Source organism: Echinops telfairi, unplaced genomic scaffold (assembly GCF_000313985.2).
Source record: "Echinops telfairi isolate 266 unplaced genomic scaffold, ASM31398v2 ScPeMD7_5868;HRSCAF=6743_0, whole genome shotgun sequence".
NCBI classification, from domain to species: Eukaryota; Metazoa; Chordata; class Mammalia; order Afrosoricida; family Tenrecidae; genus Echinops; species Echinops telfairi.
This window is the reverse complement of record NW_022109767.1, coordinates 12,442,652-12,455,844: the sequence shown is the minus strand read 5'-3', so window position 1 is coordinate 12,455,844 and position 13,193 is coordinate 12,442,652. Positions and strand designations below refer to the sequence as shown.

General features: G+C 39.1%; 1 pseudogene; it reads right to left on the bottom strand.

Moving 5' to 3' along the window:
* Positions 1–218: 218 nt before the first annotated feature.
* Positions 219–13,193, bottom strand: part of LOC101650147 — a 34,556-nt pseudogene continuing 21,581 nt past the window's right edge.

Genomic DNA, 13,193 nt, shown 5'->3' with positions numbered 1-13,193 from the left:
CTTTGCTCTCTTTTTTTTTTTAGCACAAACACATTCATTTATTCATCAAAGGGATGATCCTAATCAAATCAACACTTTGAAACCGTTGCATGTAAAATGTGTGGGATCGAAGTAATGGAATATAGTAACAACAACAACGAAGCAGGACAGAGATTTGCCCATCGAACTGAGCTAGTTCCTTCTCACAGCTACTGCTTGTCCAAGTGCTGATGGACTTTTTATTCTCCTTTCTCGTAGGTCCGAGTACAGCTGACATTGTTCATAACGCAGTCCACCACTAATTTCCCATATCGTGCTCTCCTTCCCATCCCACTCCTGGGGTCAGACCAAAGCACCGTCTGTGAAGTTGGAGACGGTCTGAGTTGTTCTGCCGTCCGCTGTGGTTTCTTCAAACTTTTCTGCCAGGCTATAAGAAAACGGTGCGGTTTTCAAACCGCTCTCAATTTTCACGGTGAGGGCTTTGCCATCACAAGTGATGGCACAGTCGGGCTTGGGCCATTGCACTCATTTCTCGAAGAGCCATTCCCACTTCTAGTTCCTTCGCATATTCATCAAAGCCTTTGCTGTCTACCAGGCGCCATCTTCCCACCAGCTGCTGAATGGTGGCCACGGTGGGCGAGGGTGAGTGGGCAAGTGGGCAAGCAGCGAGAGCAGAGGAGAGTCTGGCGGGTGAGCATGGTGTTGATTTGTTTGTTCTCTTGGCAGTCCACGTAGTTTCAAAAAATTTTAAAGCACTTTAATCCAACTGCATCAATTCTTCTCTGGTATTTTTTAATTCAGTGTCCAAATATACATATGAGGCCACTGAAAATAACATGGCTTGAGTCAGCAGCACACTAGTCCTCAAAGTAACATCCTTGCTGGCTTAAAAAAAATTTTTTTAACTTTAAAGAGGTCATGTGCAATGGATTTCCCCAATGCATTTCCCATCCTTTGATTTCTTGTATGCTGCTTCCATGAGTATTAACTGTGGGTCCAAGCAAGACTAAATCTTTGACAACTTCCATCTTTTCTTCATTTATCATGATGTGCTTACTACTGGTCCAGCTATGAGGATCTAGGTCTTCCTTACATTGAGCTATAATCTTCATCAGCAAGTGTATCAAGGTTGTGTTATCTGCTTATTGAATTTGTTAATACGCCTTCTCCAACCCTCACGCCACCTTCTTCATATACTTAGCTTTGCCAATTACTTGCTCAGTATGTAGATTGACTAAGTATGGGGTGGAGATACAACCCGACACACGACTTTCCTGATTTTCAGCCATCTAGTATTCCCTTTTACTGTTCCCTCAACGAACTCTCAACCCATGTAAAGGTTCTCTAGGAGCACAATCAAGTGTTCTGGGATTCCCATTCTTCAAAAGGCTGCCCTTAGCTTGTAATGCTCCACATAGTCAAATGTCTTGTCATAGTTACTAAAACACAAGCAAACATCTGTCTCTTAATCTCTGCTTTCAGCCAAGATCCATGTGACATCAGCAATGATATCCCTTAAGCCTCTGGCAGCTCCCAGTCTGTATGTACTGCTATAACCTTTATGGGTTGATGGGCAGCACATTTTACTTGCATATCACACAAATCATATCGTCCTATAATTTGAGCATTCTGTTTGGTCACCTTTCTTTGGAATGTGTATAGCTATGGGTCTCTTCCAGTCAGTTGGCCAAGTAACTGTCTTCCAAAATTTGAGGTATAGGGGAGTGAGTGATTCCAATGCTTCATTAGCTGGTTGAAACATACCAATTGGTATTCCATCAATTCCTGGAGCTCTCGTTTTGACTAATACCTTAATTGCACCTTGGACCTCTTCCTTCAGTATCATTGGCTCTTGATCATATACTAACTCTTAAAACCATTGAATGCCAAATAGTTCTTTTTAGTACAATGACTGTGTATTCTTTCCATCTTCTTTTGATGCTGAGACAGTTTATTGTGCCAGCCTGGCTGATAAACGCAGGTGGGATTGACTGAGGGGCGGAGAGATGGATGGCTTGGTGAGCCTTGCCTTTCTTGTCTCTCGCTCTGTGATCATCGGACCAGTGTGCGGCTGCCTTGCTTGTTCTGTGCTTTAATTTAAAGGCTACAGAGCCTGTGGGACGCCTAGCCTGTGGACTGTGTTGCTGTAAGTTGAGGTCCCTTTAAGACTTCTCTGGAGCTGGGAACTGGCAATTGGTGACCTGCCTTGTGATTAGCTGCTGTGCTGACATAACCTAGCTCTCTCTACAAATAGAGGAAGATCTGGCATCAGATAGAAACTGGAAGGACTGCTAGTCTCCCAACTTTCTCTCATAGACGTGAGTTGCACTAAGCCGTTTATAGTGCTTCTAATTTAACTGTTTATTTCTTGTATATTTATCTGTATATGATTGTATATTTCTCTGTATATGATTTAAGATTGTATATTTATCTGTATATGATTTAACATTTCATTTCTCGTTATATATCTAATTATCTTTATGATTTAACATTTCATTTCTTGTTATATATTAATTACCTTTATAAATAAATATATTATATTATCAAGAATTTGGTTTTATCTCTCTAGAGAACCCTGTCTAACACAGATGCTTTCTGCATCATTCAATATTTTGCCCGTAGAATCTTTCAGTATTGCAACTCCAAGCTTGAATATTTTCCTGAGTTCTTTCCGTTTCAGATATGCTGAGAGTGATTTTCCCTTTGGGTTTTAGCATTCTAGGTCTTTGCACATTTCATTACAATATTTGACTTTGTCTTGAACTTCCCTTTGAAATTTTCTTTTCAGCTCAGTGACTTCATCATTTCTTCCATTTGCCTTTGCTACTCTGCTATTAAAAACAAGTTTCAGAGTCTCTTCTGATGGCCACTTTCTTCTGTCTGTCTGTCTGTCTGTCTGTCTGTCTGTCTTATGAATGACTTCTTGCTTTCTTCGTGATGTCCTTGATGTCCTCACACAGCTCACCAGGTGTTTTTTGGCATTAGTGCTCCCTGAGTCCAATCTATCTATTCTTGAGAGGGTCTCAAAATTCAGGTGGGATAGACCCAATATTGTATTTTGGATCTCATGAATTTGTTTTAATTTTCGTTGTTTTTATCTGGAACTTTGATATGAGCAATTGATATCTGTTGCATATCAATCCTTGGCCTGACTTTAGTTTCTGATATTGAGCTTCTTCACCATTGCTTCTGTAGTCAATCTCATTTCTGTATATTCCATCTGGACAATCCACATGCATAGTCTCTTTTTGCTTTTCAAAAAGGTATGTGCTCTGAACAAATAGTCTTGAAAAACACTATCATTTGGTCTCCAACGTCCTGTCTAACACCAAGTCCATATTTTCCACCTTATGTTTCCTCCTCTTTGTTTTCAGCTTTTGCATCCCAATCACCAATAATTATCAATACATCATGGCTGCATGTTTGATCGATTTCTGACTGAAGTCAGTAATCAAATTCTTCAATTTCTTCACCATTTGCTTTCTTGGTGCATAAATTTGAATAAGAGTTGTATTGATTTGATTTTCTTGATAGCAGATAGATATCATCCTATCATCCAAGACAGCATTGTACTTCATGAGTAATTCTTTTTTTTATATATAAGAAAGAGCTTTATATAAGAATAATTTTATACTAAGAAAACATCCCAGCCCAAATCAAGTCCAGAAGTCCAATATTAGCCCATCTGTCCAATACTAGTCCATAAATTCCTCTTTAGACTCATGCAGCCATGCAATAATGCTGAATGCAGGAAGATCACGGGCCAATGGGTGGAAGGTCTTGTGGATCCAGTGGTGGTGGAAGCATCTCAGCACTGGCCGGGTCTCCATGCAGCTCCTCCTGCTCCAGGGCTCTGGCTCCATCGGTATAGCTCCACACAGATTGTCAACAGGAATGTCTCCCAGGGAGAGTCTCTCCCACCTCCAAGGAGGAAGACTGGAGTTCCCAGAAACCTCAGGAGAAGGCCATGCCCACACATGGCCTGATTGACAGACTAGCTCCACCCCTTCACAAACTGACAGGTTATGTAACTGGCACATTCTGTCTGAGGGCGTATTGAACACACGGGGCCCTCTGCCCTGCAGAGACAGGTCCTGGGGGCAGCTGCTGACTGTACAAACTCCAGCAAAACCCTCAGAGAGGCTTCCCAGTCTCTCTCAGAGTTTGCACTCAGGTCTCAGATTCCGCAATGTCCTTTTTTGACAGTGAATGCCAAGGATAGTAAATCATATGATTTTCTGATTAAAAATGGCCAATTCCAGTCCACTTCAGTTTACAACACCTAGAATATTTATGTTTACATATGCAATGTCATTTTTGACGACTTCCAATTTTCCTAGTTTCATACATCCTATATTCCAATCCTGATTATGAATTGATGCTGCGGTTGTTTCTTCACATCGTGAGTTATGCGGCTGCCCCATCTGCAAGTGAAGGTTTGACGGGCTTTATTTCCAAAAGCTTTACTCTACCTACATCATTATGGTAGACTCTACTTTGAGAAGGCAGATCTTTCTCATATTTTGAGTATTTTCCAACCTCATCTGGCATTATATCTGAAATGTTTTGCTGTATTCATAAGATTTTCTGTATTTGAAAAAGTTTCATTGCCATTCACAAGGTTTTCCGTCGATTATTCCTCAAAATGGGATAGTTAATTCCTTCTTTATAGTCTGTTTAGTCTGGAATTCTGCCGAAACCTATTTACTTTGGGTGACCTTGCTTACATTTGAAATACCAGTGATGAAGCTTCCAGCATCACAGCAAGATGCAAGTCACCACCGTAAAACAGACAAGTGGTGGAAGAATTTACTCTATTTTTACTTTCATTTCCTTTTTTTAAGCCTCATTCTTATGACTTTACCATTTCAGCTGAACACTAGATAAAAAGATCTCAGCTTTTCCAGACCAAATAATATCTCTCTTAAATTAAAACAAGACATTCCATTGATGTTAAGAAATTAAGACTCTCCCTTGATGAAGGAAAACAAAAAAAGAAACTCAAATTTAAAAGTTCTCAAAATACAATTATCTTTCAACTGTGGGTGTTAGTGTAACAGCCTGGAGGAGCTCTAGTGTTCCTCTAGGAATATATTGCTAAAACAGTAGGGTTTCCCTTGAAGTGCTGTAGCGATGAAGACTTTGAGAAGGTACATTGTGTGAAGGAGAAAATAAGAAAGCACCTAGAATCCCATTGCAGGGCCAAAATATCATGGGGCAGGTGGTTCTGTGAAATAAGATTTGGTGAATATTATATTCTTTATCATTAGAATGCATTTTCTTTTTCTTCATACGACTGATCATTTATTTTATATATTAATGTAAATTGTTTCTAAAAGTACACCTTGAGAAAAAAACTACATCAATCTTTGAAGTTGTTCAGCTATTCCCTTAAAATTTTTGAATGAATGATGTCTACCTACCAAGTCTACTGAAATAGCCTGAAGGGTGGAAAGACATTGGCTTTCCTGCCCAGAGATGCTTCCCTGCTGAAACCACTAACTCCATGCAGCTGTGCCTAAGGTTGTGCAGCTAAGCAAAAGAGCAAAGTACTCATGTGTGCCCCTGAAGCAGGTAGTTTTTTTACATGTTCACAGAAGGCTATTAGTGTATTTTTCACGTTTATTTGATGAACTTGGTGTATGATATAGTTAAAGTCTATTGTGCCAACCTGGCCGATAAACACATGTGGGGTTAATTCAAGAGCGGAGAGATAAAAGGTTCAGTGAGCCTCACCTTTCTTGTTCTTGGGTCTTGCTTTCTGATGGTCAGACAAGGGTGAAGCTGCCTTGACCATTTCCCTGCTTCAGCTGGCAAGGCTCACTCCCTACATCCCTGAGAAGAAGCCACATGGACCTACCCTGATGCAGCTCTGGGTGCTGGAGCAGCCGTGTGGAGACCCCTGCCAGCATTGAGATGTTTATACATTCCCTGACTCAGCTTTCCTCCTGCAGTAGGCATCATTGCATCTGTTTTGTGAGATGGAGAAGGATTTTATGGATTGTTGTTGGACATATGGGTTAATGGGTTAGTGTTGGACTTGTGGGCTTGGGCAGCACTGGGTTGGGATGTTTTCTTGATGTTCACTCAGCCTTTATATAAAACTCTCTCCTATACATGAGTTTCTGTGGATTTGTTTCTCTAAAGCACCTAGACTAACAGTGTATATAGTGATCTTCTTATTGCACAACCCAAGCAGTGCTATATGAATGGCCATTGTGACTAAATCACTTTTGCAACATCACTGAATTTTTAATACTTTATTAAATTGAAATCAACAATTATAAAAAACTGATTAGTGCTCTGTAGTAGCCTAATTTTTTAGCTATGTGGCTGTATGTTGCTGCTTTTGTCATTAGTGTTCAAGCAATTAAACCTCCATTAAGAAGATATTTCTACTAATAATTTGTAATGCACAAGAAAAAGAACAGAGATTGTGTTTCTATTATGAGAAGATTAAAATTGGAAAGGAAACAGGGAACGTTTCTTGTTCCATAGTCAATGGACTTAATTGCAGCTTGTTTTCTTGTTATCACGCACTCTGCTAAAGCATATATGTGCAAAACCTGTTACAGTGATGCATGTTAAACAAAAGGATACCGAGTTATGCAGAAAATCCTTTCAAGAGAAAAAGGATCATCAGACAGTTTACTAATTTTGACGTTTTCAAAACTGTCATCTAGTAAGTCAGAAGGTAAAGAGAATGTGCTTTACATTTCTTCTAGATCACCATCAACTCTGAGTTTGGTAGATGTCCCACCTCTTCTGTTTAAAAAGGTGCGTTACAATTCTTTTTCATTGTAGTTGTGCTGCAATAGATTTAACTAGACAGAGTTATGCTGTCAAACTGTAATAAATGGGGTTACAACGGGAAAATCTCTGCATTTTCTAATTCATGACCTCGTGCCTGGTACTTTTTGTTTGGGATGCTTAAAAGACTAACGCTTGTATCTTCAGTCATGTCATGACTAAAAAGAGATTCCTTGTGCTTAGGGGTTATTTATCTCAAGACAAAGACAAGGAAAAGTAACTGTGAATAGCGTAGCTGGGGTTTATGAAAAATGGATGTGCATTCAATATTTAAAATAAGCTCTTTCCCTTCATGCCAATGACTTTGTCAAAAAAAGATGAATTAATTGCATGCAATGTAGAGGATTTTTCTGAGCATTTGAGGAATTCTTTTGTACTTGGCAATTAATCATTAAGGAAAGCAGTTGAAGGTGCTGCCCTCACAGGTTACTCCATATGCATTATTAACTTTAGAAAAAACTAGAAAGAGCCATATGACTAAATTCTATATTATTCACTGAGAAATTATCATTATATCATATGTCAAAATAGAGCCAATTCCATCTTTCAGAAATGCAACACACATGCACACAAACACCTGGAAGAGATGGCTGAGTTTGAAACAATAACCTTTGAGGCATTAAATTAGATGATTAGAGAGATGTTTCTAAAATTAACGAATCGGTAGTTTTTAGCAGGGCTAGAATAGTGAAATCATGCCAGATTTTCTGGTGTTTCAGTGAAGAAAGGAACTTATTCATTTTTAAATATAAATTCTAAAGTGCACTATGGAGGAATTCAAGAGAAAATTAAATGCCAGATTATCACCAGTGTCTGCTTGAGAAGTAATTTTCTACCAATGAATTATGTCCAAATTATAGTCATATAGCTTATGAAAAAAGATGGAGTCTATTTTTTAAAGATTTGTATTCTCAAAATCTATTAAAGAGAGGTTAATAACTATTTTACCTATTTCATTTAACCTCACTTTTCTGTACAACATTCGCAATGACTTTTCCCCATTATAAAACAGCACTTTTTCAAATGTACAGCACTTCTAGATTCAATTAAGCCTTGTTATGGCCAAGTGCCTTAAAGAGTAAAACAGGTGTCCAACCTCTAATCAATCACTGCTATTTAGGCAGCACAGTCTGGGCAAGTGGACTGCTCCAGCTATCTCTGAATAGTATAATTTTTGAGAAGTTATGAGAAAATATAGTGAAAATACTAATAGAAATTAAATGATAAAATTTTCCATTAAATAATAACAATATATAACATTCTACTTGTAAATGAGTTGCTTTTGTCTCATTACAACTTCCTGAAGACTGAAACTGTATTCCCTAATGTTTTCGAGAGGTGACCTTGCAGAAATCTCTCTTCGGAGGCTCCTCCAGGCGGGTCTGAACTGCCAAGCATGTGTTTTAAGGATGAGCACTTGGACATCAGCACCAGATGTCCAAGGACCAGATATTAAACTCCATTAAACTAGCTTTAACCTCCAGTGTGTTTGCATGAACACACACATAATTTGGTTCCTTGAATGATAAGCTCTTTGAGAACAAAGTTTGTGCCCTAGTTAACTAACTGAAGCGCCAGCGTATTGCATAATGTTCAGTATCTAGTCCTTGCTTAATTGTATTTTAGAGCATGTTTCTGAGCTATCTGGTTCTGTAACATGAGTGAAAACTTTTGTTTAGGTATTATCAATGGCCAAATGGATGCTATTTTCTCTTAGACTGCTCTGTATTTCAATTCATTTTAAGGTCAGTTCTATTTTGGGTGTCCAACAATTCACTTTTCCATGGTAATCAATGCTCATATGTCTATAATTGCCTTATTCCCTAGCACAAATAATGACTTCCTCTTGAACTGGTTTCTAAGTAATTTCAGCTTTTATGTAAGTGTTCATGAGACTTTTATTGTGAGATTGATAAGAATTTTAAAATGATGTCTTTGATAAATTCTATGGTCCCATGGTTTTCTCTTGCTTTGTCTCACTTGTGATTTGCTCCCTATGGCAATGGGACATTTTCTTTTTTGCTTGTTTCTCAAAGGTCTTTTAGATTTAGACTTAAGCTAAAAATAAGCCCTAGCATGATTGAAACAGAAATATTATGAAACTTTTTCAACAATACTGCTAAATTTGATACCTGGATGACAAGCACACATCTTTTAAAAATACATAAAATTAAAAATATACATATAACAATCATTGCTCAAATCTACACTTTCAAAATATCATGAAAGGGGGACATTAAATTCATTTTATTCTTTTAAAAGTTATGTGAAATTATGTTGTAACTCAACCATAAAGTGCATTCTGTCTTCATCAGGAATAATTGTTTACCAGTTGAACATTTACAAGTGTTACCTCTCATTTCTGATATTTCTATCATGAGCCTTTGAAATTTAATCACATATACTAAAAAACTAACTAACTAACCCTTGATATTTTTCTTCTACCTTTTTGCAACTATAATTTCTTTTCTGCATATTTATCTTTATAATCCATCAAATATAGCTGCAATTATTTCTTTTACCCATCTCCTGTAAGCATGTACCACCAAAAATCAGTGCAAAGATTGAGTCTTTTTACCATGCTTCTATAAGATATATTATTTACCTTTTTTTCAGGTCTTGATGTTTCCTGAAACCATGTTTGTCCTCCATGTTTATGGCACTTGCAATGAATAGACTGAATTAAACAATCTATACACAGAATATTTTCTACAAATGTGGGACCTGCCAGAGTTCAGGCCAGATTCAGAAGAGGACACGAAACAAGGAATATCATTGCTGATGTCAGATAGATCGGCCACAAAGTAGAGAATACTAGGAAGATGTTTACTTGTGTTTCATTGACTATGCAAAGGCCTTTAACTGTGTGGACCATTATAAACTGTGGATAAACTTGAGAAGAATGGGAATTACAGAACACGTCACTGTGTTCATGCAGAACTTGTACACGGGTGAAGTACGAGCAAAGCATGATTTAAAATCAGGAAAGTTATATCTTCTCACCATATTTGTTCAATGTGTATGCTGAGCAAATAATCCAAGAAACTGGATTATATGAAGAGGAATATACATCAGGATTAGAGGAAGGCTTAATAACAACCTACAATATGCAGATAAGAGAATCTTGCTCACTGAAAGTAAAGAAGAATTAAAGCACTTGTTGATGAAAATCAAGGATAGTAGCTTCCAGTATGGATTATAATTCAATGTAAGGAAGACCAAGATCCTCTCACCTGATCCAATAGGTAATATCACGATAAAAGGAGAAAAGGTTGAAGTTGTAAAGGTTATTGTGTGGCTTGGATCCACAATCATTGCTCATGAAATAGCAAACAAGAGATCAAAAGATGTATTGCATTAAGTAAATCTGTTCCACAAGACCTCTTTGGAGTAGTGAAAAGTAAGGATGTCTCTTTGAGGACTCAGATACACCTGACCCAAACCATGCTATTCTCCATTGAATCATATGCACGAAATTTGGACATTTAATAAGGAATACAATAGAATAGATTAATTTGAGTTGGGGTGCTGGAGAAGAATATATAAAGTTTCATGGACTGATAAAAGGAAAAAACTATTGATGTTGGAAAAAGTACAGTCAGAACGCTTGCAGTGGTTCTCAACCTGTGGGTTGCGACCCCTTTGGGGGTCGAACAACCTTTTCAAAGGGGTCACCTGATACATAAGAGTAACAAAATTACAATTTTGAAGTAGCAACGAAAATAATTTTATGGTTGGGGTCACCACAACATGAGGAACTGTATTAAAGGGTCGCAGCATTAGGAAGCTTGAGAATCACTGGCTTAGAGGCAATGAGAGCAAGACTTCGTGTTACGTACTTTGGACATAATGTGAAGAGAGACATGTTTGGTAAAGAGAAAGGGCAGTGGAAATAAGGCCCTAAACAAGATGGATTGATATAGGACCTCGTGAATGGACTCAGTCATAGGAACCATTGTGGGAATGGCCCGGGACTGTGCAATGTTTCATTCTATTGTGCATGGGGTCACGATGGGTCAGAGCTGACTTGATGGCACCTAACAACAACAACATACTTATCGGGCATCTTATAAATGCCAGACCCTTAAAATAGTATTCTTTAGTTATGGCTGTGGTCCTACAAGAATATCATAACAAAACTCAATTTTATTTTGCAAGAATCGATAGTGATATTTTCCCTGAAGGATGATATATACTACTCATTAAAACTTTAATATCATAATTTAGATCAAAATTAAGGTACACACGCTAGTTATAGAGAATATAAAAAGGCTTTCGACTTTGTGGACTATAACAAACTATAGTTAGTATTCAGAAGAATGAGAATTCTAGAACACTTCATTATGCTTATGAAAGGGACAAACAGAAAGTCATATGAGTGGAACAAGGGAATACTACATCATTTAAAATCTTGGAAGGGGACTTCTGGGAAGATGGCGACAGAGTGACACATACCAGAGGGACTCCGCAGAATTCAGCCCAGGAGAGTTGCTTAGAGGGAAATTCAATGCTGCTGGAACACAGGAGGAGCATCATAAAGATAAGTAGGCACAGACCCACGGGGTTTTGAGGGGCTAGGGGATTTTGGCTTAGCTCAGTGGAAGCTGGCTGGGGCTTGAGCTTGGCCCCACCACTGTCTCTGCCAGAGTTGGGACCATTTGGAGCCCGTAGGGGGGATAATCTCAACACAGCCGCAGTTGGCTGCTGCCTGCCTCGGGGTAGGGACTGCATCCTTGCAGCTCCACAAGCAGGGATCCGGGTTCAGCTACATTGTTGCTTTTGTTTCCATCTCTGTTCTCTGTCCCACCACAGTCCTGGAGGTCTGTGCAGGGGCTTTTTCTCAGCACAGCCACAGCTTGCCGCCGCCGCAGCCGCCTTGGGGCAGGGACTAAATCCTTGCAGCTCCACATGTGGGGATCAGGACTCAGCTACATTGATGCTTTTGTTTCCCTCTCTTCTCTGTATCCCCGCACAGTCTAAGCAGTCTTACTTTTTAATTTATTTTTTCTCCTCTTTGCCTCTTTCTTGTTCTCTCACACTCTTCTGCTGACCTCCAGACCACTCTCCTTAGCCTAGGGCATTTATGTCTGCACCACACCCAGCAAAGTGAGCTCCACTCTTTGAAGCTACCCCAAGGTTGAGGAAAGCCCTGCTTTCCCTCCAGGGGATACTCTGCGCAAGTTCTTACCAGGGAATTCCTGCCTGTGTACCTGGGGGCATAAGGCAGCTTGGCCAACACTCGTCAACATTCCAAACTGTTGCAGGAACCTCTGCCCAACCTCCACAACATCAAAGTAGGCAACCCACCAGCCTTCTGGGTCACTCCCCTGAGAGGGAAGCCACAGGAGGATAAAGTGGTAGGTTACTTCCATAGTGAAATTAGCTGTAGGCAGTTCAAAGAAGCATTCCTACAAATCTCCCAGAGAAAGCCAGTGCTCTTTGGCTCCCTGGAAAATGGCATCTGGCTCCTCTAAAACAACGCAACACAAACAGCCATCAGCCCCAACAACCTCAATGAAAAAACAGGAGAAACAAAAGGCAATGGCAGAAGATGTCCTGAACATAACGACATGCATAGAAGAAGCAGACATTGAGCTTCCACAGAAAAAAATTTTCAGAAAGCTGCTTGGAGTCATACAGGATATGAGAGAAACAGTACAGAAAAAGAATGAAATGATAGAGGAGATAAAGGCCATACACCAGAGGGAAATACAGGAGCTCAGGGGGGAGATAACAAAAATCAGTAGAAGAAACATGGACCTCGATAATTGACTGGAGGAAGCAGAGAATTGCATCAGTGACTTGGAGGACATCCGAGAAGACTTTAACAAACTCAAGCAAAAATCTAATAAGATCATCAGAAAAGCTGAAGAAAACCTAAGAGCTATGTCTTATGTTATGAAGTGGAACAACATTAGAATTATTGGCATACCGGAGGAAGACACAACAAAGAAGTCATCTGCAACAATAGTGAGAGAATTCTTGGAGGAAAACTTCCCCAGCTTAATGAATGAAAACCAGGAAACCATTCAGGAGGCAGAAAGAACACCAGCTAGACTGAATCCCAAGAAGAAGTCACCAAGGCACATAATAGTTAAACTATCCAACTTTGAGGCAAAGGAGAAAATCATGAGAGCAGCTAGGGAAAGACAAGCAATCACATATAAAGGTTCCAAAATAAGAATATGCTCAGACCTATCAGCAGAAACTATGAAGAAGAGGAGGGAGTGGAGTAACATTTTCCAAAAATTGAAGGAAAACAACACAAACCCAAGAATACTCTACCCAGCCAAATTATCGATCAAGATAGATGGAGAGGTAAGAGTCTTCCCAGACAAGGAAAAATTCAAAGAATACGTTAGAAGAAACCCAGCACTACAAAAGATCCTCGCTGACCCAGTATG